Source organism: Aegilops tauschii, chromosome 1 (genome assembly GCF_002575655.3).
Source record: "Aegilops tauschii subsp. strangulata cultivar AL8/78 chromosome 1, Aet v6.0, whole genome shotgun sequence".
NCBI classification, from domain to species: domain Eukaryota; kingdom Viridiplantae; phylum Streptophyta; class Magnoliopsida; order Poales; family Poaceae; genus Aegilops; species Aegilops tauschii.
In genome coordinates this window covers 238,725,675-238,732,672 of record NC_053035.3, presented here as the reverse complement: position 1 = coordinate 238,732,672, position 6,998 = coordinate 238,725,675, and positions in this window count along the sequence as shown.

The window sequence follows — 6,998 nt, the reverse complement described above, 5'->3', positions numbered from 1 at the left end:
TATAATACAATGGAATTGTACAAGGGGATAATTATTTTTATTGAAAAGTTTCTGTAATTAAGATTCACAAAGTTTCCGTGAGCATGAACAAAGTTCAAGGGGCTCTCCCACTTCAACAATGCTTGTCTCTCTCACTTTCACTTTCCTTTTTGAAAAGTTTTGGGTTCCCCTCTTTATTTTTGTTGTTTTTAAACTATATGAAAGCACTCAACAGAAATAAATGACTCTCTAAAACTTCCGGGTTGTCTCCCTGGCAGCGCTTTCTTTAAAGCCATTAAGCTAGGCATATAGTGCAAGTAGTGAATCCACCCGGATCCCAAGGTATATCAAAGCCAATTTTAATTAGCAATGATTTGGCATTTAGTAGTGAGCACAAAGAAACATATATTATGTAATGACGAACTCTAACTCTCTTCCTATGCATCGGCATGTCATAAAAGAACAATTCATGCACACCTAGTAAAGGCCAATGCATATTATAAACAGTTTCTTGCAATTTTATCTTGTGGGAAACATAGAGAGGTGGAGATATAGTTCCTCTCTCATAATAATTGAAAGTAGGAGCAGCAAGCACATGCATATTATATTCATCAAAATCATCATGTGCAACGATAAAAGGCAACCCATCAATATAATCCTTAATAAGGGCAAACTTCTCCGATATAGTGTAGTCGGGAGAATTCAAAAAGATAATAGGACTATCATGCGTGGGTGCAATAGAAACAATTTCATGTTTAACATAAGGAACTATAGCAAGTTCATCTCCATAAGCATAATTCATATTGGCATCTTGGCCACAAGCATAGCAAGCATCATCAAAAAGGATATTTCAAGAGAATCAACGGGATCATAACAATCATCATAGCAATCATCCTTCGGTAAGCACGAAGGGAAATTAAACAATGTATGAGTTGAAGAGTTACTCTCATTAGAAGGTGGGCACGGTTAGCTAATCCGCTCTTCCTCCTTTTGTTCTTCTCTCTCCTCATCATCTTTTTCATCCAATGAGCTCATAGTTTCATCAATTTCTTCTTCCATAGACTCCTGCAAAATATTAGTCTCTTCTTGGACAGCGGGGTAGTCCTCAATATATGGTTCAACATAGGCATTAGAGGCATAATTATCATAGCAATATTTAAGTATGGCATAATTTTCAGATTTGTAAAGAGTAGCATCATATGTTTCAATCAAAGAAGCAATTTCATAAGCACCCTTAAAAGCAACAAATTCTTCAATTTGTTGAACATCGTAGTAACTATAAACACCTTTAGCATACGAAGATAAGATTCCATTATCAATAAACTCAACATTGGTAGGGAAGGTGTTTCTTAGGGTTTTTAGAACAATAAGTAACATCATATATATAACATAAATTCCAAGCATAGCATTGCAAATGATGAATTTGACTCAGTAAAAGTTTCCCTTTTTGAGATATACGGTGTCACACATAACAAGCATGCTCATCTAAAGATTTGCCCTCAACTAAGCTAGTTGGGGTTTCAGCACGAGCACAAAGGGATCGAAGATGATCCAAGTAATAACCTTAGGAGTGTGATAGATTTTGAGTGGTTCTTCAACCATTGGTTCAGTAGGTACGACTAATTTTTTTGGTATTTTGCGTTTCCTACCCATAACTAAAGATAGGAAACAACTAAGAACAGCAAATAAAAATTACTTAATTGTAAAGCAAACAAGCACACATGAGAATATTCACCCCACGCTATTGCTCCCCGGCAACGGCGCCAGAAAAAGGTCTTGATAACCCACAAGTATAGGGGATCGCAAAAGTTTTCGATAAGTAATAGTGTCGAACCCAACGAGGAGCTAAAGGTAGAACAAATATTCCCTCAAGTTCTATCGACCACCGATACAACTCTACGCATGCTTGACGTTCGCTTTACCTAGAACAAGTATGAAACTAGAAGTACTTTGTAGGAGTTTTTGGATAGGTTTGCAAGAATATAAAGACCACGTAAATAAAAACTAGGGGCTGTTTAAGTAAAGACACAATAAAGTAAATATAGCGAGTGTGGAAAAGTGGTGGTAGGAGTTGCGAAATTATCCCTAAGCAATTGACTACTTTGCTAGACCGATAGCAAGTTTTATGTGGGAGAGGCCACTGCTAGCATGTCATCCCTGGCTTGGAATTCTATGCACTTATGATTGGAACTATTAGCAAGCATCCGAAACTACTAACGTTCATTAAGGTAAAACCCAACCATAGCATTAAGATATATTGGTCCCCCTTCGATCCCGTATGCATCAATTTCTATGCTAGGCTGAAGCTTCTGTCACCCTTGCCCTCCAATACGTAGTCCTATCAACATACAACTAACCCTATGGTGTGATCCACGCGCGCACTCATATGATGGGAACCAAAGGACAGCAACGTAACCACAAGCAAATTAAATCAATCATAGCAATTCATCAACCACCGATAGGACGACGAAAATCTACTCAGACATCATAGGATGGCAACACATCATTGGATAATAATATGAAGCATAAAGCACCATGTTCAAGTAGAGGGTACAGTGAGTTGCGGGAGAGTGGACCGCTGTAGATAGAGGGGGGAAGGTCATGGAGATGTTGGTGAAGATGGCGGTGGTGTTGGTGAAGATCGCGGTGATGATGATGGCCCCCGGCGGCGTTCCGGCGCCACCGGAAGCGAGGGGGAGAGAGCCCCCCTCCTTCTTCTTCTTCTTCCTTGACCTTCTCCCTAGATGGGAGAAGGGTTTCCCCTCTGGTCCATGGTCTCCATGGCGTGGGGGGGCGAGAGCCCCTCCGAGATTGGATCTATCTCTATGTCTCTCTCTGTTTCTGCGTTCCGATCTGCTGCCTTTCACCGTTTCTTTTATATCCGGAGATCCGTAACTTCGATTGGGTTGAATCTTTCGCCCAGATCTTTCTCATAAAATTAGATTTCTTGCGGCCGAAGAAGGGCATCAACCGCCTTACGGGTGGCCCACGAGGGTCAAGGGCGCGCCCAGGGGGGCAGGCGCGTCCCCCTGCCTCGTGGCCACCTCGGGCACCGTCTCGCGTTGATTCTTCTTCCGGAATTCTCCAAATATTCCAAAAATATTCTCCGTCCGTTTTTATCCCGTTTGGATTCCGTTTGATATGGGGTTTCTGCGAAACATAAAACATGCAACAAACTGGAACTGGCACTGGGCACTGGATCAATATGTTAGTCCCAAAAATAGTATAAAAAGTTACCAAAAAGTATATGAAAGTTGCATAATATTGGCATGGAACAATCAAAAATTATAGATACGACGGAGACGTATCAATATGATTAATTGAACTTAAATTTATCATGAACTTAGTCCTAGTAGTATTAGCATATCTATGTTGTAGATCAATAGCTCGCGATGTTGCTCCCCGTTTATTATTATTTATTGATATGTTCCTAGAGAAAAATATGTTGAAAGATGATAGTAGCAATGATGCGGACTTGGTCCGTGATCTGAGGTTTATCCTCATTGCTGCACAGAAGAATTATGTCCTTGATGCAGCACTAGGTGACAGAATGATTGCAGGAGCAGATGCAGACGTTATGAACATTTGGCAAGCTCGATATGATGACTACTTGATAGTTTAGTGCACCATGCTTTACGGCTTAGAACCGGGACTCCAAAAATATTTTGAATGCCATGGAACATATAAGATGTTCCAAGAGCTGAAATTGGTATTTCAGATTCATGCCCGAGTCGAGAGGTATGAGACCTCTGACAAGTACTTTGCCTACAAGATGGAGGAGAATAGCTCAACCAGTGAGCATGTGCTCAGATTGTCTGAGTACTACAATCGCTTGAATCAAGTGGGAGTTAATCTTCCAGATAAGATAGTGATTGACGGAGTTCTCTAGTCACTATCACCAAGTTACTAGAACTTCGTGATGAACTATAATATGCAAGGGATGACGAAAGTAATTCCCAAGCTCTTCGTGATGCTGAAATTGACGAAGGTAGAAATCAAGAAAAGCATCAAGTATTGATGGTTGACAAGACCACTAGTTTCAACAAAAGGGCGAAGGGAAGAAGGGGAACTTCAAGAAGAATGGCAAACAAGTTGCTGCTCAAGTGAAGAAGCCCAAGTCTGGACCTAAGCCTGAGACTGAGTGCTTCTACTGCAAAGGGACTGGTCACTGGAAGCGGAACTACCCCAAGTATTTGGCGGATAAGAAGGATGGCAAGGTGAACAAAGGTATATTGGATATACATGTTATTGATGTGTACTTTACTAGTGTTTATAGCAACCCCTCGGTATTTGATACTAGTTCAGTTGCTAAGAGTAGTAACTTGAAACGGGAGTTGCAGAATGAACAGAGAGAGTTAAGGGTGAAGTGACGATGTGTGTTGGAAGTGGATCCAAGATTGATATGATCGTCATCGCACACTGCCTATACTTTCGTGTTTAGTGTTGAACCTAAATAAACGTTATTTGGTGTTTAATCATGAATATGATTTGATCATGTTTATTGCAATACGATTATTCATTTAAGTTAAAGAATAATTGTTGTTCTGTTTACATGAATAAAACCTTCTATGGTCATACACCCAATGAAAATGGTTTGTTGGATCTCGGTCGTAGTGATACACATATTCATAATATTGAAGCCAAAAGATGCAAAGTTGATAATGATAGTGCAACTTATTTGTGGCACTGCCGTTTTAGGTCATATTGGTGTAAAGCGCATGAAGAAACTCCATGCTGATGGGATTTTGGAATCACTTGATTATGAATCACTTGATGCTTGCGAACCATGCCTTATGGGCAAGATGACTAAGACTCCGTTCTCCAGAACAATGGAGCGAGCAACTGACTTATTGGAAATAATACATACTGATGTATGCGATCCTATGAGTGTTGAGGCCCGCAGCGGGTATCATTATTTTCTGACCTTCACAGATGATTCGAGCAGATATGGGTATATCTACTTGATGAAACATAAGTCTGAAACATTTGAAAAGTTCATATAATTTCAGAGTGAAGTGGAAAATCATCGTAACAAGAAAATAAAGTTTCTACGATCTGATCGTGGAGGACAATATTTGAGTTACGAGTTTGGTCTTCATTTGAAACAATGTGGAGTAGTTTCGCAACTCACGCCACCTGGAACACCACAACGTAATGGTGTGTCCGAACATCGTAACCGTACTTTATTAGATATGGTGCAATCTATGATGTCTCTTACCGATTTACCACTATCGTTTTGGGGTCATGCATTTGAGATAGCTACATTCACGTTAAATAGGGCACCATTGAAATCCGTTGAGTCGACGCCTTATGAACTGTGGTTTGGCAAGAAACCAAAGTTGTCGTTTCTTAAAGTTTGGGGTTGCGATGCTTATGTGAAAAAGTTTCATCCTAATAAGCTCAAACCCAAATCGGAGAAATGTGTCTTCATAGGATACCCAAAGGAGATAGTTGGGTACACCTTCTATCACAGATCCGAAGGCAAGATATTCGTTGCTAAGAATGGATCCTTTCAAGAGAAGGAGTTTCTCTCGAAAGGAGTGAGTGGGAGGAAAGTAGAACTTGATGAGGTAACTGTACCTGCTCCCTTATTGGAAAGTAGTTCATCACAGAAATCTGTTCCTGTGACTCCTACACCAATCAGTGAGGAAGCTAATGATGATGATCATGTAACTTCAGATCAAGTTACTACCGAACATCGTAGGTCAACCAGAGTGAGATCCGCACCAGAGTGGTACGGTAATACTGTTCTGCAGGTCATGTTACTTGACCATGACGAACTTACGAACTATGAGGAAGCGATGATGAGCCCAGATTCCGCGAAATGGTTTGAGGCCATGAAATCTGAGATGGGATCCATGTATGAGAACAAAGTATGGACTTTGATTGACTTTGCCGATAATCGGCGAGCCAGTGAGATTAAATGGATCTTCAGGAGGAAGACAGACACTGATAGTAGTGTTACTATCTTCAAAGCTCGAATTGTCGCAAAAGGTTTTCGACAAGTTCAAGGTGTTGACTACGATGAGTTTTTTCTCACTCGTAGCGATGCTTAAGTCTATTCGAATCATGTTAGTAAATTGCCACATTTTATGAAATCTGCAAATGGATATCAAAACTACATTCCTTAATGGATTTCTTAAAGAAGAGTTGTATATGATGCAACCAGAAGGTTTTGTCGATCCTAAAGGTGCTAACAAAATGTGCAAGCTCCAGCGATCCATCTATGGACTGGTGCAAGCATCTCGGAGCTGGAATATACGCTTTGATGAGTTGATCAAAGCATATAGTTTTATACAGACTTGCGGTGAAGACTGTATTTACAAGAAAGTGAGTGGCAGCACTACAACATTTCTGATAAGTATATGTGAATGACATATTGTTGATTGGAGATAATGTAGAATTTTTCTGGAAAGCATAAAGGAGTATATGAAAGGAGTTTTTTTCAAAGAAAGACCTCGGTGAAGCTGCTTGCATATTGAGCATCAAGATCTATATAGATAGATCAAGACACTTGATAAGTTTTTTGAATAAGTACATACCTTGACAAGATTTTGAAGTAGTTCAAAATGGAACAGTCAAAGAAAGAGTTCTTGCCTGTGTTACAAGGTGTGAAATTGAGTAAGATCGATGCCCGACCATGGCCAAAGATAGAAACAGAATGAAAGTCATTCCCTGTGCCTCAGCCATAGGTTCTATAAAGTATGCCATGCTCTATACCAGATCTATTATATACCCTACACTGAGTTTAGCAAGGGAGTACAATAGTGATCTAGGAGTAGATCACTGGACAGCGGTCAAATTTATCCTTAGTGGAATAAGGATATGTTTCTCGATTATGGAGGTGACAAAAGGTTCATCGTAAAGGGTTACGTCAATGCAAGTTTTGACACTGATCCAGATGACTCTAAGTCTCAATCTAGATACATATTGAAAGTGGGAGAAATTAGCTAGAGTAGCTCCATGCAGAGCATTGTTGACATAGAAATTTGCAAAATACTTACGGATCTGACTGTGAC